The sequence below is a fragment of the Acinonyx jubatus genome, chromosome D1, assembly GCF_027475565.1.
Source record: "Acinonyx jubatus isolate Ajub_Pintada_27869175 chromosome D1, VMU_Ajub_asm_v1.0, whole genome shotgun sequence".
Classification (NCBI taxonomy): domain Eukaryota; kingdom Metazoa; phylum Chordata; class Mammalia; order Carnivora; family Felidae; genus Acinonyx; species Acinonyx jubatus.
Genome location: NC_069390.1, coordinates 57,684,328 through 57,710,485, shown reverse-complemented (window position 1 = coordinate 57,710,485; position 26,158 = coordinate 57,684,328). Strand labels below are relative to the sequence as shown.

General features: G+C 46.0%; 1 long non-coding RNA gene across 5 annotated transcripts in view; it reads left to right on the top strand.

Moving 5' to 3' along the window:
* The window catches only part of LOC113593772 (uncharacterized), a 69,811-nt gene that overhangs the window by 2,197 nt on the left and 41,456 nt on the right, over positions 1-26,158 (top strand). The window contains exon 3 of one of the 5 annotated variants that reach the window (XR_008290505.1): positions 1,554-1,903. The exons of the other annotated variants lie outside the window; for them this stretch is intronic. This is a non-coding gene — a long non-coding RNA (uncharacterized LOC113593772). Of the gene's footprint in view, positions 1-1,553; positions 1,904-26,158 lie in introns of those variants that run through there. 5 annotated transcript variants of the gene reach the window in all.

Below are 26,158 nucleotides of genomic sequence, written 5' to 3'. Positions count from 1 at the left end.
ACTGGAACTACTTGACAGAAGCAAATTCCCATTTATTACTTTCTTTACACTGCCCCACCCCGCAGCCCTGTGAGATTCTTCCCCTTGCACAGTCAGGAAAACCGAAGCTCAGAGAATCGAAGAGTTTGCCAGATGTCAGTGTTGGGGCTGGGGTTTGAACCAGTTCTCATGCCCGAGGCTAGGGCTTGTCCGGGTCAGACTCATTCCCAGTGCTCAGCTCCCTTGGAGAGTGGACGAGGAGAGCCTGACATGGTCCTGTGGTCCAGAAACTCACCCACCTCCTCCTTCCTCATCCAGGAATTTGCCTGGCAGGGCGGCTTTGTGGCCCCTCCTGGGACTGCCTCCCTCCCCTTTCAAGCCCCCAAATGTCCTCCTCCTGAGTGACTTCACCACATGCTGCTTGGTCATCCAGAGCCAGATGGTATACAGTATTGGGTGCCAGGCTCAGGAGTCTGGACTTTATCCTCAGAGCAATACGGAACCATAAAGAGTTTTAGCAGGGGTGACAAATGGTCAGTTTTGTGCTCTAGAAAGATAATTGTCCAAACAAGAACACTTTCAGCTGTCACCTCCGTGGCATCCTTCCTTTTTACCTATGGCCTGTGTTAAGCAGGGTCCCTGCAGGAGACAGCCTATCTGTACTTGGGTAACTTGAGGAAATTTTAATACAGAAATTTTGCAACAATGTCAGCAGGGTGTGCAGCTAAGCTCAAGGGTTGACACAGTACCCCAAGGCTAGTAACACTGTAGGGACATGTGGCCTGAAGGTCCAAAGAGAGGAAGCCAGTCAGAGTGAGAGCTGGGTAGAGAGGGCCACCTGATAGAAGCCCCGGCCTTCATTGAAGGGGCACAGACAAACCCTGGTGACCTGGCAGAGTCACCCTCTGTCCCTCCCTCTAGTCTTCTGCCGGGCTTCCCACTAGCCAGAGGGTGAGGGAGCCCGATGATGCAGTCCATACAGAGAATTCAGGAAATGTGCAGGATGAAGGTAGAGAGTGGGTCTGGGAGGGTAAATGGAAGGTGTGTAACACATGGCCCTCAGAGGACCCTTTCTCAGCTCTGTGTCCCCATCAGACCCCTGGCTTCTCTCTTTCAGAGCACCTGTACCCTTGATATTTACACACCTGATTTGCGCAGGAGAGGCTACTTGAGGGCAAAGGTGGAATCAGAGGGCTCTCTGTGACCCAGTGCCCAACGCTGGGCCTGGTCCACAGAAGGGATTTGGGTAATACTAGATAGCAAGAAAGGAAGGAAGAAGAGAAGGAAAGGAAAGATGGGGGACAATGAGTATGACACAGCCTGCACCAGAGTGATAGCAGGGCCAAAGATAAGAACGGAAAGTTGGAGAAATGCTGCTGCCTTAGAATCTCTAGGATTTGGTGACATGGACATAGGGCAGAAGGCACAAAGGGATGATTGAAGATGACTTCAGGTTTCAACCTTCCCAGCTCTAAGGCCAGGCATGGCGGGGGGGGGGGGGGGGGGAGGGGGGGTGGCGGGCGGAGGACGGTGAGGGACTGGTTAGTAGCCTTTGGCCCTATCCTGTGTGACAGGCCTGACCAGCTGGAGAGAAGCAGGGCTGAGACCCTTGGGAACAGGCCAGCAGAACAGCCCCGGCCCCATTTTAGAATACTCTGTTGCAATATGTACCGAAAGTTCCCCTTGCATCATTCTGTCTGCAAGTTTCTTACTCAATTTCTCCTAAGACCGTTCCCCTGCAGGGAAAGGGGGCAAACCTTATGTTGCCCAGAGAGCTCCTCATGCATTCTGTCTGCCCCCTGCATCTGCCTCCCCTTCCTGAAACCCTCCTAGCCCCGTGCTGGGCCGGGGGTGCAGCCCCTGATCTCCAGGAAACTGCATTCTGACTGAAGAAGCAGACATGTTATAAAAACAATTACTATGTGTGATGATGGATGTTAACTAGACTTACTGTGGTGATCATTGTGCAATATACACATCTATTGAATCATCTTGTACACCTGAAACTAATGTTATATCTCCATTATGTTTTTAAAAAGACCATTACTATTCAGCAGTTGTTTCCCCAGCTTTCTTTAGCAGTAACACTCCTTCAAATCCAGCCTTGTTCAGAAGCCTGTGAGGTACGGGCACAGATGATGGGGGCCACTCTGGTTTGGCAGGGGTGGCCCCAGGACTCCACATGGTCAGCCTCTTACTCAGGCAGCCTCTGCACCCCAGTCTCCAGGGCTCTGGGGACACAGCTGGAAGCTCTCTCAGTGCGGCGTAGTGAGTGCTGGGACCAGGGATGGTGAGGCCCATGTTCCCCACGCCAGAAGCAAAGTGCCAGGCCCTAGAGAGCCGGTCACATCCATCTCACCAAGCAGGGGCTCAGGACAGGTCTGTTAATGGATCATTTTTATAATAATTATGCTAAGTATTTGTGGACAAGTCACTTCTCCTAATCCATATGCACTGAATAAGCCCTGACCTTGCCGACTGCTAATGTTGCTCATGGGGTTTGAACCCCAGTTTCCCTGTGCTCCATCCAAATGGGAATAGAAGTACCTCCTTCCTAGGATTGCAAGGACTAAAGTAATGAATGGAAAGTGCCCAGAACAGGGCCTGGCATTTGACAGGATTTGCAGTATTTGACAGATGTTGTTATCCATAGAAGTATTATGATCGACAATAAGAATCAGGAGGACAGGTTCACCTGGAAGTGTGGCAATTGTCCTAGAACCTAGGAACAAAGATAATGGAGGAGGGGAGAGTAAGATTCCCAGAGAAACCTGTGAGACTAGAGGACACTAGAAAAGACAAGCATCTCCGCATGAACCAAAGCTCTCAACGGAAAACCACAATGAGAGCAAGGATTCTGGAAGGTGCAGAGGCCCAGTCAAAGGAGACCGGAAATATTGTGTGATGATAGTGTTCAGCTGGAGAAGCACTGGGAGACTGGAGGGCAGTTCGAGCAGTTTTGATTTTTCTAAAAGGAGAAACAGCAGGTGTCATGAACCATAACAGGCAGTAACCGGTGCTAAACTTTAATGAGCATTTACTACTTGCCAGCTACTATTCTAGCTACTTTACCTGTGTGGATTTGTTTAAGCCTCATGACAGCCCTATGGAGGAAATACTACTATAATTAGCCCCATTTTACAGATGAAGAAATTTAGACACAAAGGGGTTAAAAAAATTTTTGTCCAGGGTCACACAGCTAATGAGTGGCAGAACCAGGATTGAAACTCAGGTAGTCTAGGAGTGCCTGGGTGGCTCAGTCGGTTAAATGTCCGACTTTAGCTCAGGTCATGATCTCGTAGTTTGTGGGTTCGAGCCCTGCATTGGGCTCTGTGCTGACAGCTCAGAGCCTGGAACCTGCTTCAGACTCTGTGTTTCCCTCTCTATCTGCTCTTCCCCAGCTCACACTCTGTCTGTCTCTCTCTCAGAAATAAACATTGAAAAAATTTTTAAACTCAAGTAGTCTGATTCCAGAGCCTAGGCTCTATAATAGCTGAAAACTCCTGGCCAATTATCAGGTCAACAGAATAAACTGCATATTTTAAGGGCTGTTTGGGGGGTGCCTGGGTGGCTCAGTCGGTTAAGTGTTTGACTCTTCATTTTGGCTCAGGTCATAATCTCGTGGTTCATGGGTTTGAGCTCCATGTCAGGCTCTGTGCTGACAGCACGGAGCCTGCTTGGGATTCTCTCCCTCTCTCTCTGCTCCTACCCTGTGCTCTCACTCTCTCTCTCTCTCTCTGTCTCTTTCCGTCTCTCTCTCCAAAATAAATAAATAAACTTTAAAAAAAAGATTAGAAAAAATAAAGGCTGTTTGGTGGCCCTTGAGAAAAGGAAACATTGGTTATCAGGAGAGGTTGTTGAGTCACCAAGAGAGAGTGGTATTAGTGTGCCAGTTCCCTTTCCAATGGCCTTGCTAGATTTCCAAGCTGGCCTAGGCCCAGGCCCAAGGAATCAGCATAGTTGAGTATGTAGGGTGGCGAGCAGGCAAGCACGGGCCCTGCTAGGGAGAAATAGCTGTCTCACATAGAAGCTCATCCTAGAGTGAGGCTTCCTGGTGACTGTAGGCTCCACTCCCAGCCCGGCCTTGTGGGGATTTTTAAATCAGCAACCTATATGAGGATTTTGACATGAAGCGTGCCAGAGACACAAAGAAGGACAGGAAAACAAATATTTTAGATGAGCTAACCAAGATTAGATGACCCTGAAAGCCTTCAGAAGAGTGTTGAATCCCTCTTTCTAAGAAATATAAAGTCAGGCATTGGCTAGATGTGTTTCAGCCTCTTTCTTTAGTATGCTGGGCCTGCCCCAGGTTTTGGGTATGATGGGTCATGAAACTGAGTCGGGTTGAAATATTTTATTAGGCTGACCCTCTGTGGAAGAATGCATATGTAGAAACATACTTACAGACACCTCTACCCTCAGTAAGCAGGACAAATTCTCTCTCTCTGCTGGGCCATGCCACCTTCCTTTGCAGACACCTATACTGGCCTCTTCATTGGTCCCTGCTCTCCATCCTTGTGCTCCACACTGATCCCCAGAGTGATCTTTGGAACATGCAATCCAGCTATTCTCGTGTGTGGCTCCCATAGCTTTAGGATGAGACCCAAGCTCCCTAACATGGCATTCAAGGCCTCATGTGATCTTGTCCCCGCTACACTCTCCAGTCTCCCTTCATCCCTCTGTCTGATATGGATCCAGCTCTCTGGTCACATCAGGTCACTGTCTATGTCCTGGAATGTACTTTCTTCCCCTGGGTCTTTGCTCACACTATGCTCTCGAACTGAAGTGCCCTTGAACTAAAGTGCTCTTCTCCCTTCTTCAACTGAAAAGCCTCTCCTTTTCCACATCCTGCCCATCCTTCCTATCTTTATATTTCTTCCTCCAAGAAGCCTTCTTTACAATGAAATCCACTTTTTGGTTTTGTTTGTTTGTTTGTTTGTTTGTTTAATTTTCACTTACACTTTAACACTGAAACCTGGGCTGGGAATTTGGAGGTATATAGGACAGGGTCTCTGCCTTCTGAAGTTCACAGCTTGGCCAAGTACATAGTTTGGAGAAGCCCACATTTTGGAGAAACAATTTGTATAACTTATCTGTCGGGGTGCCTGGGTGGCTCTGTCAGTTGAGCATCTGACTTCGGCTCAGGTCCTGATCTCAAGGTCTGTGAGTTCAAGCCCTGCATCGGGCTCTGTGCTGATAGCTCAGAGCCTGGAGCCTGTTTCGGATTCTGTGTCTTCTTCTCTCTCTGCCCCTCCCCCGCTCATGTTCTGTCTGTCTCTCTCTCTAAAATAAATAAACATAAAAAAATTAATTTATCTGTCTGGGTTCCTCCTTCTCCCATCTGACTGTAGACAGAGACAAAGCTGATTCAAAGATCCCAGGACCTAACATGAGACCTGGTATAGGGAAGACATCAGAAAGAAATGTATTGACTTCCTCAAGGGTAAGGACTGAATCTTATTCATTTCATTGTCCACTCCCTGCTTCTGCAATCTTGTGCATTCTTGGGACTTGGAAAATACAATGCAGGATTCTGTATTACATCTCATGTCACCCAAAATAACTGTTGTTTCATTCATTCATTCATTCATTCATTCATTCATTCATTTATTCACTCATTCAGTACATTTATCTCATACTTTCTCTTTGCCAAGACCTGTGTAGATACTGGAGATATAATGGTGAGGAGATATCAGACCATGTCCTTAACCTCCTAGAGCTTTTGAAGTTCAAGGTCAAATTAAGAAGAGGCAGTACAGTCCTCATTGGAATTTTCAAAAAGGGGTCTTATAGGGAAGAGACCAGAGATTGATATGAATTTAGCCCTGACCTTGTACATAACACTGTATATGCATCCTTTACAACCCTGGAAATGGGAGTTCACAACAATCTTAAAGATGAGGAAACTGAAGTTTAGGGAGGTGATATTTAGTGAGAAAAGGGCTGAGACTGGTATTGTAGTTGGTCTGATGACAAACCACATTTGTCCTATTTCACCTGGGCCTGGATGGACGGGAGAAAGGGAGGAAAAGGAGAGGGAGAATGAGAAAAGCTGAGCCCAGGTTTTTAGCTACCCCTCAGTCCTATATTAAGAGGGTGCTGTGGAGGTGGCTTGGGCAGGAAGGATCATTTAAATCTGGGGATTTTCCAACACTGCCATTGAGCAATCCCCAGAATTAAGTCCTGGTTTTCCCTTCTTGTGTACCTGGTATTGAGAAAGAGGCTCAGGCTTGAAAATAAATTCAGGGGAATTTGAACAGGGGCAGCTAGCTTGGTGTGGCCTTTGCCAAGCTATCCCCTTTGAGCCTAAAGGATTGTTCTCTACAGCAGTTTGGACACTCTGTGGTCTGCATTTCCCTTCTTGTCTGCACAAACTTCAGTATTATGCCAGGCACAGAGGGAGAAAGAAATGGCTTGACCACTCTGAGACCTCTTCATTAGGACATTTCAACTAAGATATCTGATATATTGGCACACACTTGTTCATAATTGTCCTTTTACTATCTATAGGATCTGTAGTGATGTCTCTTTTTCATTCCTAATATTGACAATTTTTTTCTTTTTCTTTTTCTCTTGACCAATCCGACTAGAGTTTTCTCAATCTTATTTATTTTTCTAATAACAATCTTCAGTTTCACTGATTTTCTCATTTCAATTTCATTTATTTGTACTCTTATCTTTATTATTTCCTTCCTTCAGCTTGCTTCAGAAATAATTTTTTCTTCTTTTTCTTTAGATTATTGATTCCAAGCCTTTCTTATTTTCTAAAATTTTTTAATGTTTATTTATTTTTGAGAGAGAGAGACAGAGTGTGAGTGGGGGAGGGGTAGAGGGAGAAGGAGACACAGAATCCGAAGCAGGCTCCAGGCTCCAAGCTGTCAGCACAGAGCCTGATGCGGCTCAAACTCACAAGCTGTGAGATCACGACCTGAGCCAAAGTCAGATGTTTAACCGACTGAGTCACCCAGATGCCCCTCTTATTTTCTAACATAAGCATTTAATGCTGTAAATTTCCTTCTACAAACTACTCTAGCTACATCCCATAAATTTTGATATGTTGTGTTTTCATTTTCATTTTCATTCAGATATATCTATATATCTAATCTATATCTATATGTATAGATATAAAGTTCATTTATTTATTTTGAGAGTGACAGAGACAGTGCAAGTTGGGGAGGGGCAGAGAAAGAGAATCCCAAGCAGGCTCTACACTGCCAGCAGAGAGCCTGACATGGGGCTTGAACCCACAAACTGTGAAATAACGCCTGAGCCAAAACCAAGAGTCAGATGCTTAACTGACTGAACCACCCAGGTGCCCCATTCAGTTCAAAATATTTTAAAATTTCCTTTGTACTTTCTTCTTGACCCATTGTTTATTTAGAAGTGTATTGTTTCTAAATATTTTGGGATCTTTCAGATATCTTTTTGTTATTGATTTCTAGTTTGATTCCATTTTGATTAGAAAATGTACTTCACGTGATTTCAATTCTTCTAAATTGTTTGAGGTTTGTTTCATGGACAGAAAGTGGTAATACGGTCTGTCTAGGCAAATCTCTTTATTTTTTCCCCCAAATCTTTAATGTACGCTTAAAACAAGTGTCTATTCTGCTGATGCTGTATATAGTGTTCTATAAATGTCAGGTCAAGTCTGATATTGTTATTTGGGTTTTCTATATCCTTATGATTTTCTGTTTAATTTTTCTATCAGTTACTGAATGGAGAGAGGAAATTTGAAGTCTCCAAGTATAACTGTGGTTTTACCTATTTTCTCTTTCAATTCTATCAGGTTTTGCTTCATGTATTCTGAAGATATGTTATTAGGCTCTGTTTGTTTAGGATTATTATATCTTCTTGACAAATTGGCCTCTTTATCATTGTATAATATCCCTCTCTATTTCTGGTAATCTTCCTTGCTCTGAAATCTACTTTGCCTGATATAGCCACCAACTTTCTTTTGATTAGTGTTTGATTAGTGTTTGCATGGTGTGACTTATTCCAACCCTTTTGTATGTTTTTATATTTAAAGTGAGGTCCTTAACACACAGATGGTCAACAGACACTTGAAAAGATGCTCAACATCACTCATCATCAAGGAAATGCAAATCAAAACCACAATAAGATATTACCTTACACCTGTAAGAATGGCTAAAATAAAAAAGACAAGAAATAACAAGTGTTGGTGAGGATGTGGAGAAAAAGGAGCCCTTGTATACTGTTGGTAGAAATGTAAATTGATATAGCCACTGTGGAAAACAGTATAGAGGTTCTTCAAAAAATTAAAAATAGAAATACTGTATGATCCAGTAATTGCACTACCCAAAGAATATGAAAACACTAATTTGAAAAGATATATGCATCCCTATGTTTATTGTGGCATTATTAACAACAGCCAAGTTATAGAAGTAACCTAACTGTCCATTGGTAAACAAATGGATAAGGAAGATGTAGTGTAAGTATACAATGGACTATTACCCAGGTATAAAAAAGGATGAGATCTTGCTATCATACCTAGAGGGTATTATACTAAGGGTATTATACTAAGTAAAATAAGTCAGACTGAGAAAGCCAAATACCATATGGTTTCACTCATATGTAGAATCTAAAAAACCAAATGAAGAAACAAAAAACAGAATCAGAACTATAAATTCAAAGAACAAACATGGTAGCCAGAGGGGAGGGGAGCAGAGGATGGACGAACGGGTGAAGAGTGGGAGATACAAGCTTCCAGTTATGGAATGTAAGTTATGGAATGACTTATGGAAATAAGTCAAGGGAATAAAAGGCACAGCATAAGGAATGTAGTCGGTGATACTATAATAGTGTTGTAGGGTGAGAGCTGGTAGCTACACTTGTGAGCACAGCATAACGTATGAACTTGTCCGATCACTATGTTGTACACCTACAACTCATGTAACATTGTGTGTCAACTACACTCAAAAACAAATAAATTAAGTGAGGTGCCTAAAGTAATACATAAAAGTGAGGTTCTTATAGACAGCATATAATTGAGTCTTTAAAAAAAAAATCCAGGGGCGCCTGGGTGGCTCAGTTGGTTGAATCTCTGACTCTTGATTTCGGGTCAGGCCATGATCCCAGGGTCATGGGGTGGAGCCTACAACGGCCTCTGTAATTGAGTTTGGAGCCTGCTCTAGATTTTCTCCCTCTTCCTCTGCACGTTTTCTGTTAGCACTCTCTCTAAGAAAAAAAAAGTCCTATTTGACAATCTCTGCCTTTTAATTGGATATTTAACAAGGTCGTTCACCATTTATATAATTATTGACATGGCTGGATTTAAACACACTCCCTTGCTGGTTTTCTATTTTTGATATCTGATCCCATATCCTTTTTTCTCTTTTCATGCCTTATTTTGGATTAATTTAGCATTTTATTATAATTCCATTCAATTCTACTACTGTACCTCTTTAAAAAGTTTTTAGTGGTTGATTTGGGGTTCACAATATACATCTTGCACTTAAGCAGTCTATCTTTGAATAATAGTGTGCCATTTCATGTACAGGCAAACGAGTCTTACAATGGTATATTTCCATTTCCTCACTCCTATTCTGTGGGCTATTTTTCTTATATATTTTACTTCTACAGATACTATAAACCCTGTATGTTGTTACTATTTTTGCTTTGGACGATCACTGATCTTTTAAAGTGACGAAAAATAAGAATAAAGTTTTTTGATATTTACCTTTTTTTGTTATTGTTTTACAATTTCCTTCAGTCTTCATTTCTTTGTGTAAATCCAGGTTTCCATCTGCTATTATATGCATTCCACCTAAAGAACATCTTTTAATGTTGCTTGTTGTGCACATCTGCTGGCAATGTATTCTCTCAGTTTGTTTTTAAAAAGTCTTTATTATAGTTCACTTTTAAAAATTAGTTTATTTATTTTGATGGGGAGTGGGGGAGAACACAAGCAGGAGAAAGGGGCAGAGACAGAGAGGGAGAGAGAATCCCAAACAATCCTCTGACAGCACAGATCCCCATGCGGGGCTCCATGCTGGGCTCCATGAGATCATGACCTGAGCTGAAATCAAGAGTTGGACGCTTAACTGACTAAGCCACCCGGGCATTGCTACCTTCACTTTTGAAAGGTATTTTAATTGGAATAGAATTCTGAGATGATAGCTCTGCCCTTCAGCACTTTAAAGATGTCACTCCATTGTCTTCTGACTTGCACAGATTCTGACAAGAATCCACAGTGATAATTACTTTGTCCTTTTTTATATAATATTTCATTTTTTCTTTGGCTGCCTCTCACATTTCCTTTCTGTGTTTGGTTTTTGAAAGTTGATCTGTGCATCTTGGTGTGTAAGTGCTTTGTATTTGTCCTGCTTGATATTCTCTAGAATTCCTGCTTCTGTGATTTGTTATCTTTCATTAAATTTGCAAAATTTTCAGCCATTATCTCTTTGAATATTTTCTCTTCCTTCCTCCTTCTCCTTTTTCCTTCTGAGACTCCAATTACATGCATATTTTGACCATCTGATATTATCCCAGAGTTCTTGGATGCTGTGTTCTCTCTCCCCACCCACACTCTTTTTTCTCTGTAGGTTTCATTTTGGATGATTTCCACTGCCCTAGATTCAAATTCACTGGTTCTTTTCTGGTTGTTTCCAGTTTGCTGGGTGTTCATCAAAGGATTTCTTCATCTCTGATATATATATTTTTTATTTCTAACATTTCGTTTGATTCTTCTAGTTTACAGTGTTCATCTCTGTGCTAAAATCTCCCATCTGTTTCTACAGGCTGCCTATTGTTTCCTCTCGATCCTTCACTTAATAATTATACTTAATGTCTCTGTCTTATAGTTCCAACATCTAGTTCCTGTCATCTTTCTGTCTGGTTCTGCTTTGTGTTTTATTTCTTGATACTGGATTTTTTCTTTCTTTTTATTTTTTAAATAAATATGTCCTATTTTTTGATGGAATGCAAACTCTCGTGTAGAAAAAGAGAAGAAACTGTGGCAAATAGAATTTATGTCTGGAAGCGGGCATGCCTCTTTTTCTTTTAGACAGTTCATGTGATATTGGAGTCAGTCTGGTCAGGAGCTGGGCTGGGTTTTAAAGATTTTATTTTTGGGGTGCCTGGGTGGCTTAGTTGGTTAAGCGTCCAACTTCAGCTCAGGTCATGATCTCACAGTTTGTGGGTTTGAGCCCCGTGTCGGGCTGTGTGCTGACAGCTCAGAGCCTGGAGCCTGCTTTGGATTCTGTGTCTCCCTCCCTCTCTGCCTGTCCCCGCTCATGCTCTGTCTCTCTCTGTCTCTCAAAAATAAAATAATGTTAAAAATTTTTTTTAAAAAGATTTTATTTTTGAGTAATCTCTACCCCCAACATGGGGCTCAAACTCACAACCTTGAGATCCAGAGTTACATGTTCCACTGACTTAGCCAGCCAGGTGCCCCTAAGACATGTTAGGTTTCCAATGTCTCCAATGATTGCCTCCTATAACTTGTGCTTAGAGGACTGTCAGAGGGCTCTTCTCAGCCTTTCTTTCTTTCTTTCTTTCTTTCTTTCTTTCTTTCTTTCTTTCTTTCAACAGCTTTATTAAAATATAATTCACATGCCATACAATTCACCATGTAAAGTGTACATTTCAGTGGATTTTAGTATATTCATAGAATTGTACAACTATCACCACAGTTAATTACAAAACATCTTTATTGCCTCAAAAACAAAAACATAAACACCATGCAGTTGCCAGGGCAACTGGAGGGAAGGGAAAATAGGTATAGTTTCCGTTGGGGGGATGAATAAGTTCTGGGAACTGGGTAGTGGTGTTGGTTATGCAACACTATGAATGTACTTAATACCACTGAATACCACTTTAAAGTTACAATGGTAAATTTCATGTTCTGTGTATTTGACCACAATTAATTTAAATTTTTTTTTAATGTTTATTTATTCTTGAGAGAGAGAGAGACAGAGACAGAGCATGAGCAGGGGAGGGGCAGAGCAAGAGAGCGACACAGAATCCAAAGCAGGCTCCAGGCTCTGAGCTATCAGCACAGTGCCCGACGAGGGCTCAAACTCACGTATCGTGAAATCATGACCTGAGCCAAAGTCAGACGCTTAACCAACTGAGCCACCCAGGCGCCTCACAATTAATTTTTTAAAAAAGAAATCCTATACCCTTTACCTCTCACTTCCCACTCCCCGCATCTCTCCCAACCCTAAACAACCTCTCCTCTATTTCCATTTCTCTATATTTACTTCTTCTGGACATTTCCTATAAATAGAACCATGTAGATGTGATCCTTTGTGTTTGGCTTCTTTCACTTAGCATGTTTTTAAGGTTCTTCCTTGCTAAAGATTAAATGCGAGTGTTCCTCCAAAATTCAAATGTTGAAAACCTAATTCCCAAGGTGATGGTAGTAGGTGGATTTTGGGGAAGGTGGTTCATTTATGAGGGGGGGAGCCCTCCTCATTGGGATTAATGTCCTCATAAGAGACCAGAGAACTACCTGGTCCATTCTACCCTGCGGGGACACAACAAGAAGCCATTGGTCTGCAACCGGAACCCAATCAACATTGGCACCCTCATCTTGGACTTCTAGTCTCCAGAACTGTGGAAAAGAACTGTGTTGTTTATAAGTTAGCCAGTCTGTGGTATTTTCTTATAGTAGCCTCAATGGATTAAGACAGTCTTTGTGGTTTTTTTGTGGTCAAATAATATTCCATTGTATGAGTACTATACTTTGTTTATCTATTAGTTGGTACAGGTGTATGGGTTATTTCCACCCTTTGGCTCTGATGAATAATGTTTCTATCACTATCAACATTCATGTACAAACTTTTGCATAAACAGGGGTGCCTGGGTGGCTCAGTCAGTCGGCTAAGCATCTGATTGTAGCTCAGGTCATGATCTCGCAGTTTGTGAGTTCGAGCCCCATGTCGGGCTCTGTGCTGACAGCTCAGAGCCTGGAGCCTGCTTTGGATTCTGTGTCTCCCTCTCTCTCTCTGTCCCTCCCCTGCTTACACTCTGTCTCTGTCTCTCTCTCAAAAATAAATAAGCCTTAAAAAAATTTTTTTTAATTTATTTTTTGCATAAACATTCTTTCCTTTTTCTTGGTCTATACCTAGGAGTGGAACTGCTGAGTCAAACAGTAACTCTGTTGAACTTTTTGAAGAACCACTAGATGCTTCTCAGAGCGCCTCCCCCACCTTACACTCCTACCAGCAGTATTTGAGAGATCCAATTTCTCTACCTCCTCCCAACACTTGTTATTTTCTGTTTGATTCTAGCCATTCTAGTGGGTGTCAAGTGGTACCTCACTGTGGTTTTGATTTGCATTTTCCTGATGCCTAGGGATATTGAGCACCTTTTCTCATGCTTACTGGCCACTCCTACATCTTCTCTGGAGAAATATCTATTCACATCCTTTGTCCTTGGTCCTTTCATTGGGTTGTCTCTTCATTGTTGAGTAGTAAGCGTTCTTTATAAATATTATATATTACAGATATCAGTCCCTTATCAGATATATGCTTTGCAAATATTTTCTCCCATTCTGTGGGTTGACTGTTCAGTTTCTTTTTTTTTAAGATTTAGTTATTTTGAGAGAGAGAGAGAGAGAGAGAGAGAGCAGGCACACATGAGAGTGGAGGAGGAGCAGATAGAGAGAGGGAGAGAGAGAGAATCCCAAGCAGGTTCCATGGTGTCAGTACAGGGCCCACTGCAGGGCTCAAACTCACAAACTATGAGCTGAGCCAAAACCAAGAGTTGGATGCTCAACCGACTGAGCCACCGAGGTGCCCCAACTATTCAGTTTCTTTATAGTGACCTTTCAAGCACAAATTTTAAAATTTGGACAAAGGCTTTCCGAGTGCTCTTACCCATCTCTCAGTTGCCTATAGTCCCTGTAGTCCTGTGCCATGGGGGGCAGCTGTCTCCATGCTCTCGCCCCCCCCGAGTGAACACTGCTGTTGGCTTGTTACCCTGCGCTAGGGTCATGGCGGGTTCAGTGAGTTCTCTATTGTGCAGGTTCAACTGGGTGTTGAGCAGGCCTGTATACCTTGGTCTTGGAGGAAGGGTTATCTCAGCATTCCTGAGCCTCTTCCCCATGACAACTATCTGTTGCCTTGTATCTGCAGTTGGGCTTGTAGAGGAAAGGGTTTCCTGCCCCTCTCCCGGTGGTAGCCCACCTCTGCTTGGTATCTTTGCAGGATTCCTAGACGAGAGACATTTCCTGTCCTCTCCCAGGAGAGAGGTTTTTTTCCAGGTTTTGTATGACAACAATGGACCTTGGCCTCTGTGTCCTGGAGGCAGCAAGGTATTTCCTACCCCTCCCCCAAGAAGCAGATGAATTCTGCTTCTACTCTTCTTCCAGAGGCCATGTGTTTTTGCACAGACCGGGAACAAAATGGTTTCTGTCCCCTCCCTGGGGGCTTAGGCTTTTGAAGTGTCAGGAAGGGGTCAGAACAAGGGATCGGGTTTTTTGACTTGCCCAAAGCCACGGAGGGTAGTCCTCTCTAGTGCTTCACCCAGTCTTTCTTGCAAGTGCTTGGCAGAGGCCTGTGGAGAAGAGCTGCAACCAGTCTGAACTCCCCTTCTCTCCGAGGCTCTCGGTTATTTCCAGCCGACATGCCGGGGCCTCACTAGACCTTTAAGACACATCATGAGTTTACCTGATTTCTTCCTACCTCCTTGTATAGCAGCCACCTTTCTTCCATGTCCTGCCCAAAGTGACGGCATTCACGTGGCCTGTCTTGGGGGAGCCTGTCGTGTGAACTCCAAGCAGAAGAGCTCCAAGCATGAACTTGAGCAGGAGCAGAACAGCGCTTCATTAGGACTCACTCTTGCCGTCTACAGGGCCCGTTTGTCAGGGCCTGAGGGTCCCTCCGGCGCGGCCTTGAACACGTCCCCTGTCTCCCCAGATGTACAACGCAGTCCCATTGGAAGAGGGGTAAGGGTGGGGGCTGAAGATCAGACTGCCTGCAGCTGAATCCCAGCCCCAGCCCGCACAACAGAGTGACTCCAGGCAAGTTACTCCACCTGTCTCTGCCTCAGTTACCTCATCTGCCCAACATGCATGATAATAAGACCTACTTTTCTCTGTGATGCCTGGCACACAACACTAGCAGTTCTCATCATTAGCGGTGCCAGTGGTAGTAGTGGTAGTAGCACCATGCTAAAAGTAACACCACTGTCACTGTGACTCTTGACGGTCTCCAAGGTTCCTTCTACTACCCACTATCCGGGGTAAAATGAAGTATCGATCCATTTATTTTGGTAAGAGGATCTGCCAGGCAGGCCAGGTAGCCTGGGCCTGGGGAAGGGGCGAGCAGGCCTCCACTTGCTGTGTGTCCTTTGCTCAGTCCCGGGCCAACTCTAGACCAGAGCGTCTTTCTGTGGAGCGCAGGTTGAACCGACAGGCGGAGACTGGTTGAATCTGTGTCAGGGAGCAGGGGGGCGGAGGGGGGAGCCAAGAGAGAGTTTTGGAGCCGTCGGCCCACAGACATCGAGGTGCCTACTTCTCTGAATTACAAACCACGGGAGAGGGGTGATCAGAGCCCTCATGTTCAACAGAGCACTTTCGTCCTTGAAATTCACTCGCATTCAGGATCGAAGGTAGCTGCGACGAGGGCTGCTTTGGGTATGTGTGTCTCGGATTGTTGATTCCAGTTTGATAGCAGAGTGAGAGCCAAAGAGGGGAGCCGAGCGGGAACCCAGGATCCAGACTCCCTGAACCGATGCTTTTCCATGAACTCCAGGCAGTGAGGTGCTGCTCCCTTGCATTTTTCCAGCACATTGTGCCTCCCTCCGTGGGAGGGCAGGTAGGATCCATCAAAGCAGGGAGCGGGGAGTCTGGGGGGCCGGTAGTTGGAACTGCTCCTTTCCCCTGGGGCCAGACGCGAGCATCTCCAGGACAGAGCGGGTGTCCTCCTTTGCCACTTCCTGGCCTGACAAGGTTAGGAGAGTCCTCTTGAATGAAGACATGAAAAACTTCTCTTTGGCTGTGCCCTTCAGTGGACCCTGCCAGACACACAGACACACACCCATCCCTACCTGGATTAGCCAACCTGTTATGAGGACCCACGAGGCACCCAGCCCCGACCTGGAGTTCCCAGGGACACTGTGTCTTCTTTCCGAAGCCAGGGGAGGCATTAGAGGCAGTGCAGCGGGGATAAGAGAGGAGGGAAGCCCTTTCCCTTTAAACTCTCCTTTCACCAGATGGTGCTCCTTTTGGACCTTGTCCACGGGCTTTTTACAAAGGAATTTGTGTCAAGTCAGTGAGGCCACAGGGCCCAGCTAGTACTGCAACCCTGGGGTTGAACACAAATAGCCCTCAGCTACCCAAAGCTTTCTGTGTGCCAGGGACCTGCCAAGCGCTCCCCGTGTGTGAGCCCATTTAATCCTCACGGCAAACCTTGGGGCTAGTCCTGCCATCATCTCCAGTGACAAATGAGGAAACTGAGACACAGGTTAAGGAGCTGGCTCATTCAGAGTGCCGTGCACATAAGAAGAGGGTTTGGGGCTTGAATCTTGTGCTCTGAATGCCGTGATTCACCGTGCTCCATAAATAGCCTTCCACAGATGGGGAAATTGAGTCCCTTAAAGTCAGTTGACTCCCTTAAAGTTGCTCAGCCGGGCATTGGCAGAGTCGTCATTGGGATCCAGGTCTTCCGATACTGAGAATGGTACCTTTCTACCAAATGAAGCCTCATCTGAGAAAGAGAAGGTCTAGATTTTGTCCACTGGAGCCCCATCTGCCTTCTAGTTGTGCACTCTCGAAGGCAGTGTGGTGAAGGGTATTGGCAGAGCGATTTCTGCCTGGCCAGCTTCCACCTTGGAAGATTTCTTCTTCCTCCTTTCTGACTCCGGGTGCTTTATTTTCCAAGAAGAGATGATGGTTTAAGGGGACACTCTCAGGAATGGGGGACCCGAGTAGGCCAAAGAAAACTTCCCAGCCCCAGGCAGTTGGCAGTGTCCCCATAAGGCCTCGGACCTGCAGGCAAGGTGGGGAGTGTGGTGGCTAGGTGGGGCTGCAGAGAGGAAGGACAGGAATACAGCATGCCCGAGGGGAAAAGTCTGGAGACACACATCTCCTCTCTGGGCCTCAACACCCTTTGTTCAGTGGGGTGGGGGGGATAGTTGGGCCAAGAGGTTTCTGAGCCCATCTCCCTGTGTTGGGTAGACGCGGAGCCTGAGAGGAGGAGCCCCTGTAAGACTGGTTTATTGAAAGAATGCCCACTGGAGGAACTGGAGAGGGAGCTGGGCCAGTAGGACAAGAAGCTAAGCAGGGTGTGAATCCAGACCCTTTCGCCAGTTGGTCTTGGCCAAGGGTCATCGGGGTTGGGGGGGGGGGAGGTGTGAACTCCCAAGTGTTTGGCATACTCTGCTTGTGGGGAAAAGTAGTCCCCGGCAAGCCCAAGGCAGGGCAGGTGGTTAGGAGGAGAAATTGACAGAAACTTGGAATGGGGCCCACGGCAATGATCAAAGGGATTCTGGTCGAGCGCTGACAGTGTCCCCTGCACCACCCTCAGGATTCATTGTAACATTTCAGATTCTGGGTCTTCCCCAATAGTACCAGATGGATGAGAACAGGGGTGAAGGTGCTGATAGACTGAGAGCCTGCAGTCTGTTGCTCGAGTGAGAGCTTTGGCGTGAGAATGGAGGATGCAGGGGAGCCTCAAAGAACCAGATGTCACAGACTGGGGGGGCGGTGCTTAAGGGGGCTTGACACTCCTCTACTGCCTCAACTCCTGCCTGTACCATGCACACGGTCCTGCAGACTCAGACACATGGGGCACAGGAACACACTTGTGTGAGTGTGCATGGAAGCAAACGCACCGGTGTACACAGACAGGCACACACAGACTCACGCACAGGTGTGTACGTTCACGCCCACGTACATTCGGAAACACCTCCGTAGACATTCATACTCACTTGCGCACACACATTCCTGAGCTTGCCTCAAAAGCATAGCCGGCCAGGTCCTTTCTATTCCTGACTTTCAGGGGAGGGCAAAGTAGGGGGATGGGCAGGATCCAAAGCCAGGCCAGCTGCAGCTGGCCACTGAAGACTGACCTTTGGCTATCAAGTCCGGATCACACCCGTCCCACAGTCCAGTGTGTCAGGCTTGTGTCAGGCTGGGTTGCTTGTAGACTACTGATAGAAGTGTCTAGAAGCTTAGCTGCTGCCTGCCTTGCCCCCTTCTTGTCCCCTAAGGTTCCACTCCCACTTTTGACCCAAGCCTTGGTCCATCAGTGGGCCAGGGGGCCTCTGCTGCATGGGTGGTGATCTGTGGTCCAGGGAAGAATATGAACTGGGGCTCCTGACATGTAGCCCACTTTCTCCCCGAATGACAGGAACCAGTGGGATCATTGCCATTGAAAACCAAGGCCATCAGCACAGAATCAGACTGACCCCAGCTCTGGGGGGCTCCCAGTCTAGTGGAGGTCACAAGCATTTAAAAAGTGTGATCAGGGGCGCCTGGGTGGCTCAGTCGGTTAAGCCTCCGACCTCAGCTCAGGTCACGATCTCACGGTCCGTGAGTTCGAGCCCCACGTCGGGCTCTGGGCTGATGGCTCAGAGCCTGGAGCCCGCTTCAGATTCTGTGTCTCCCTCTCTCTCTGCCCCTCCCCCGTTCATGCTCTGTCTCTCTCTGTCTCAAAAATAAATAAACGTTAAAAAAGATTTTTTTTAAATAAAAAAGTGTGATCAGCGCTGGGCTTTGAGGAAACGGGAGACTGAGGAAGCCCAGTGGAGACACTAAAAGCCTGGACGGGGTGGGATCAGGGAAGGCTTTCGGAGGAGGTGATGTCTAAAATGACTCTTAAAAGACAAAAATAAAAATGGAAAAAAAAAGTAAATAAAATGACTCTTAAAAAACCAAGAGGAATTGGATTGGGGTGGAAGGGAGTAGGGTAAAAGGCATTTTAGGCAGAGGGAAGAGCTTGTGCAAAATGCTGGCACTAGGAGAAGCGAAGTGCCCTCGGGGACTGGAAGAAGTTCAGCAAGTCCAGAGGAGGGTAGGAGTAGCTCAGAGGGAAGGCAGCAGCCGCACTCCTGCTGTGAGCCAGCCCAAGGAGGCATCCAGAGGGCATGGAGATATCACTGGGAAATTTTAACCAGGGAAATGATTGTGTCAGACCTACATGGGAAGATCTTTGGGGCTCCAAAGTGCAAGGTGGATCTGGGGATGGCTTAAGATAGATTTGAGATGGAGCATAGGGCAGCTCATCGAGTGGGGGCTGGCAGAAGCTTTGCAGGCCAAGAGGCAAATCAGAGAAATTATGTAGGAAACCAAGAGAAGAAACAAGAGGGGCAACACATTTCCACCAAATGTTAATTGACAAACCTCAAAGTAAATAATAGAGCACCATTTTTTTGTAACACGGGTCGGGTAAGAAGAAGAGTGGGGTTTTTTTAGGGGGATGACGTTTCACTTCATGGGGACTCAAAGTTGGTGTGTCCTACCATCTGACTGACTGTAAATGGTCCTCTGTAAAAATCACTCTTAGCTCCCGGGTCATTCCAACATAGGCTGTAGTTTGCAGACACCTGCTCTAGGCTGATGGGTGGAAGCAAGTGAGACACAAAGGAGGCTCTTCTGTCCCCTCCTCCCCCCCCAACACATCACAGATCTGAACCTCCACCATTACTGCCACCCCCGTGAGAGAGGTCACCGCTTCCAGGGGCCTCTGGTTAAAACGTACGCTGGTTACTAGGAGGGGCCGGAGGTCCTGCAGCCAATAGGAAGCATGAACATCTGTAATCATAACATCTCAGGGCAAGGGGAACCTGAGGCCTCTCTCTAGCCCTCTCCCAGGGCAGGGCTAACGTCCACGTGTTTCGTGGAGTCGAACTCTGTCCTAGATATGGAAAGTGACTTGTTCGAGGTCACAGTGCAAGTTGCTGACAGTTGAGATTTGGACCCAAGCCTTAGGATTCCCAGCTGAGTTTCCTTTCCCGATACTCCCATGTCCTCACCGCGGACCTCATTAACTTGGGGGCGGAGGGGGGATGCAGAGCACGTGGGGAAGGAATAATATCAGGACTCCTCTGCCAGGGACAGGATGCTCTTCAGGCTCCTGCCTTCCACAGGTAGCAGTAGCGGCAGATCGGGCCTCCTCGTTTACATATATTTGCATACATCACTTCTGAATGAGGAACCTGAGGCTTGGAGAGAATGCATAACTTGTTTGGTATCTCTAATAGGCTAAAATACGGCCCCATGGAAGATATCCAGGTCCTAGTCCCCAGAACCTGTGAATGTTACCTTACATGGGGAAAAAAAGAAGTTGCAGATGTGATTAAATTATGGGTCCTGACATGAGAAGATTATCCTAGGTTATCTGTATGGGCTCTGAACACAATCACATGTATCCTTATAAGAGAGAGGCAGAGGGATTCTACTAGCTACAGAAAGCGGAAGGTGATGTGACAATAGAAAGAGAGGAAGATTTGAAGGTGCCCCTCTCCTGGCTTTGGAGACAGAGGAAGAGCCCATGAGCCAAGGAATTTATACAGTTCTAGAAGCTGGAAAAGGCAAGGAAACAGACTCTTCCCTAGAGTCTCCAGAGGGAGCACAGCCCCATGGACTTTTTGTAAAACTGACACCCGTGCAACTAAGTTCAGATGTCTGGCCTCCAGAACCGTGAGAGAATAAATTTCTGTGGTCTCAAGTGACCAAATGTGCGGTCATTTGTTACAGCAGCCTCAGAAAACTGCTAAGGCATCCCATGGCAATTTTTCTTAATTTAAATAAACTTGTGAATTTTGGAACAGTTTTAGATGGACAGAATAGTTGCAGAGACAGCTTAGACAATTCTTATATACCAGCCCCCCCCACCAAGCTTCCTCACTGTTAGCATCTTACGTTACATTGTGCATTCGTCACAACTAAAGAGCCAAGATTGGTACATTACTATTACAATCCCCAACTTTATTTGAACTTCACAAGTTTTTCCTAATGATCTTTATCTGTCCATCCAAGAGACCACAGTACAGGTAGCTGTCATGTGTTCTTAGCTTCCTCTGGTCTGTAACTGTTTCTGATTGTCCTTGGTTTTTGGATGACTTTCACTTTTGAGGAGTACTGGCCAGGTATCTTGCGAAAAGAGGGTCACTCAATTTGGATTTATCTGATGTTGTTCTCCTAGTCAGGTTGGGGTTATGGGTGCGGGGGGAGGACCACAGAAGTGAGGTGCCATTCTCATCACATCGTATCAAGGGCACATAATGCCAACGTGACTTCCAACTGATGTTGACCTCGGTCACCAGGCTGATGTGATGTTTGCCAGGTTTTTCCACGGTAAAGTTACTCACCTTCTCTCCCCTGTCGCCAACTATGTCCATACTCTACTCTTGGAAACAAGCCACTAAGCATACCCCACTTCAAGTGGGGAGGGTAATGTTCCACCTCCCTGAGGGCCGAGGATCTACATTCAGTATTTGGGATTCTTCTGTAGGAGAAATTTTGCTCTTCTCCCCCATCTATTTATTATTATTCAATCATTCGTTTACATAATCCAAATATTGGTCTTGTTGCTTGAATTGTTCCAGCCAGGGCCATCGGGAGCTTTTTCCGTTTGGTCCCTGTGTTCCTTTGAGATGCCCCCATCATTTTATCTTTTGAGCACTTCCTTACGTTCTGACACTACAAGATGCTTCAGGCTCATCTTGTATTTTCCTGCCCAAGAATGCTACCAGGGTGACATTGTTTCTAGGCATTTTCAGAAGACAGAGCCGGGAAATACAAGTGTGTGTGCTAACCCATGCATACATACTTACAGAGATTTCTGTATCTATACATCTGTATCTATATCAAACTAAACATGAACTCATACGGATGTCTCCCACTGTAATGTCTTACACATGGATCATTCCGGCCTTCCTTCTTTGCGTATCTGTAACCTCCCTCTCCAACAGTAAGAAAACTGACTCCCACCATCCACTTACCTCTTTGTGTCCTCTCAGTGTACCATACAGCCATTTCCAAATTGTTAACCCATATCCCCAAGGGAAATCCAACTTTCACTACAGCATGGCATTTATTTACAACTTATTTTAACATTAGTCTTACAGCTTCCGGTCAAAACACTATTTTCCAAGATTGCCTAGGACCATCCTTTTCCCCCAACTCCCTCCCTTCAGTGAGGTTTTCTCATACATTTATAATACAGGTTTAAGATTCTCTTCTCACAAGTCCACATTCCATCTTGGAATTCCCAGACTCCTTGGTTGGTTTCTAAAATTTAATTTCTATACATTAATGTTTACTCTTTGTGGGTGTTGAGAAATACATAGTGTCATTTATACACCAGTACAATACCGTACAGATCCATTCTACCACCCTAAAGAATCCCCTATGCTTCTTTTTTTTAATGTTTATTTTATTATTTTTGAGAGAGAAACACAGAGCACGAGTGGGAGAGGGGCAGAGAGCAAGAGGGAGACACAGAATCTGAAACAGCCTCCAGGTTCTGAGCTGTCAGTACAGAGCCCGACACGGGGCTCGAACTCATGAATTGTGAGATCATGACCTGAGCTGAGGTCAGACGCTTAACCAACTGAGCCACCCACGTGCCCCCTCCCCTGTGCTGCTTTTAGTCAAAAGCTCACCCTTTCTAAATCCCTGGCAACTGCTGATATGCTTTCCATTCCTGTATTTTATCATCTTCCAGAATGTCATATGAATGGAATCAAATAGCCTTTTCACTCTGGCTTCTTTCACTTACCGCAATGCATCTGAGATTCATCCATGTTGGTGTATGAATTAATAAACAGCTCATTCCTCTTTACTTCAGAGTAGTATTCCACTATACTGGATGTCCCAGTTTATTTATCCCTTCACTTTCTGAAGGATATTTTGGTTGCTTCCAATTTTTCTGATTATGAATAAAGCTGATATAAATATTGATGTACAGGTTTTTGTGAGGACTTGTTTTTTTCTTTTTAATACTCTAATTTAATTAAAAAATTTTTTTGAGAGAGAGAGGGAGGGAGCATGTGCCAGCAGGGAAGGGGCAGAGGAAGAGGGAGAGAGAGATCCTAAGCAGGCTCCATGCTCAGTGAAGAGCCCAATAAGGGGCTCAATCCCATGACCCTGGGCTCATGACCTGAGTCATAATCAAAGGTTGGACACTTAACCAACTGAGCCACCCAGGGGCCCCATGTGAGGACTTGTTTTCAGTTCAGTTGGGTAAATACCTAGAAACATGATTGTTGTCCTGTATACTAAGTCTATATTTCACTTTTAAAAAATTACCAAAATGTCTTCCAAAATGGTGTGCCATTTTGAATAGAGTTACTTTAAATTTCCCAACTTAAATCCAGTTTTTCTGATCCTTTCCTTTGTTTCCCAACCTGGTAGTCAGGAGATCTCACTCATAAGGCAAAGGGCACTGGCTTTGCCATCAGAGCTAGATTTAAATCCTGACTCCAACTACTTAAAAACCATGTAAATACTATGGCAAGTTAGTGAATCTCTCTGAGCCTCACACTGAGATGTAACTCTTTATATGTGCATGATGTCACAGGTTATGTTCCTCAGGAAGTGGATTCTGAGAGGTTGCTTAGCCTCTGGGATGTCGGCCCTTGGGGTCTACACCTACAGAAAGGAGGGAAGGCAGCAGAATTGGGCAGCGGGAGAAGTGGAACAGAAATGACCCATCAGAGCTGTCCTGATCTGGGCTAAAGTGGTCCAGCCTTTATGTCCCTTCCGGGTCAGTCATTGGATCTGTGTCCTGGTGGAGGCAGCTGTCTGCACCTGGCACAGCGTGTCCTTTCTCGAAGGTGCATCTGGGTGGCGCACTCCAGTATCCACTGCACCAGGCAGAGTGGAGAGAACGCTGGATGAGAGCGGAGACCAGTCCCCTGTTGAACTGTTTCTAGCTACGTGCCTTCAGGCCAGTCTTTCCCTTCCCAGAGCCCCCTCAGCTTACCCGTGTATGAGTGGCTAAGACCTCAGCCCCCGCCAATCCTCATATAGCACTTCGCAGTTCACCAAGCGGTCTCGTGGACCTTAATTCACAACAATCTTCTGATACCAGTAATTAGTCTCCCCCGGTGAGCTCTGGGGCAGTGCTGCTCCAGTGTGGTCTGAGGACTGGGCTGTGTCCATTAACCCGTTGTTACCGGTTCCTGACACAGTAAGTACAGAATTCGAGAGTCACTGCTCAGAGACTTCAGAGCAATGCAGCAGAGTAATTTTATGTCCGTTGAAAGTAGGAATAAAAACGTGGACTTGTACTATGTTACTATGTTTGTCTTTGTTCTCATATTTCATCTTTCTGGTAATTTATATTGTATTTTACAAAGGAATGGGTCCAAGATGGATTAGAGAACCCCACCCCCACCCCAACACACACACACACACACACACACACACACACACACATCTGGTTGTATGCCACGGACATTTTGATTAGCATTGATCTAGGCATGTGCAAATGCCAGCTTCTGACAATGTTTGTATTTTTAAAAGGGAGAGGCCCCTTTTGATCGTGATTGTTGGCATTTTATTAATAGACCCAGGGTTTGCTGCTGGTTTTTGTTCTTTTCAGTGCCCCATTAAAAGGGGCTCCTAGAAAAACCTGCCGGCCCGTCTATTTCCATTCATCCCCTCACTGAAGATGTAAGTGGGTGAACATAGCACTTCAACCGGTTACACGTTTTCTGGCAAGGAGTGACGGCAGAGAGTTAGACTCTAAGAAAAGCCCAAACCTCATTTGTGATCCACACGCTCTACTAGGTCTTTCGAAATCCACTTCCTGGCATTTCCAAAGGGGAGGGGTGAGGAAGAACCAGCATTTATTGAGTCCTCATTTATGGTGAAGCGTTTACAGCTGATGAAACCACGCCTCAGGGAGGGGTGGGGCGCAGCCAAGCCGGCGGGAGGGGTGCTGCGAGCCTTGCTTCTTCTCGGGCCGGCCACCTCCATTTGTGCCATCCTGCCCAGTTTGAGAAGAACTAGGCAGAGTGGGAGCAGCACGAAATAGCTGTCTGAGCAGACAGCCTTCATACTGAGACCAGGATTCCAGAAAGTCCTTTAACCTCCCTGACACACGATCCTCATTTATTATAAGAGTGGGCGTCACTGTCAATATCGTTGAGATAATGCGTGTAAGGCATCCCCCCGGAGCCCAGCATGTACTAGATTCTCAGTAAGTGGCTCAGCGTGCTGACTGCCCTTCGGTGAGGTCATTAAGACAGATGCCCAGTTCAGCCCAAGACATCTGGTCCTGCCCATGACCCACTCCAGCTCCAGGACCTTCCAGGTCTCCTCCCTACCTCGAAGATAAATTCCTGACTCCTTGACTGGACATTTGAGTCCCCCCACAGAGGAGGCAAGGCAAAGTCAAGGGACCTGGCCGCCTTGTTCACCACTCCCTCAATCAAAGTTTGCCGAACAAAAGCCTAAAGCCCCAGTCTCCCGTCCCGGAAGCCTCACTCTTGCCCCCTGATCCACAACAGTGACCATCACCCACGTGTGCCCTGCACCGCCCATCCTCCCTGCCTCTGCTCACTCAGCAGCTTCCATCCTTCATGCCTCAGCCTCCTCCTGAACCCTTGCAAAGCCCAGTGAGGCCCCTTGTGAGGCCAGCACTTGGCCCATGCCACGTGGCTGCTGGCAGTGCTGTGCTGGCTGACCCTTGTCCTACCCGTCACCATAAAGCAGTGTCAGACAGGCTGGGCCCAGTGGGCCCTTTGTTCCCTGTGGGTAATGGCATCTGAGAACTTTTTCCCAGGCCAAAGGGCAGCCTGGTTTCTAGAAGAGACTCCAGCTCACCCCACACCTGAGGGCCTCTGACCCTGTCTACTACACCTGCCAAATCCTGTCATCCTCTGACTGTCTGAATCTATCTGTGTGTGGGCTGGGGTCGGGCCACTGTCTTCCCACATGATGTGGAGGCCCCTGAGGCAGGCTCTGAGAGGCCCCGAGGAGATGTCAGTTAGGAGGTACGTTGATAGGTGCAGCTTTGACGCGTGGTATTAGCTGGGGAGGCCAACCACTATAACGAACATGGTAAAAGACCATGTTTTACTCAAAGTCTGGGCAGATGTCTGGGGCAGCCTTCCCTCGAGATCAGGCTCTATTCTTTCTTGTCCTGCTATCGTCATCCACATGTGGCGCCCAAGGTCATTGTGAAAAGGGGAGAATTCTCTGCCCTCTGCCCCCCCCCCCAAGTCTCTCACCACTCCCTTTCTCAAATCTCCTGGTCAC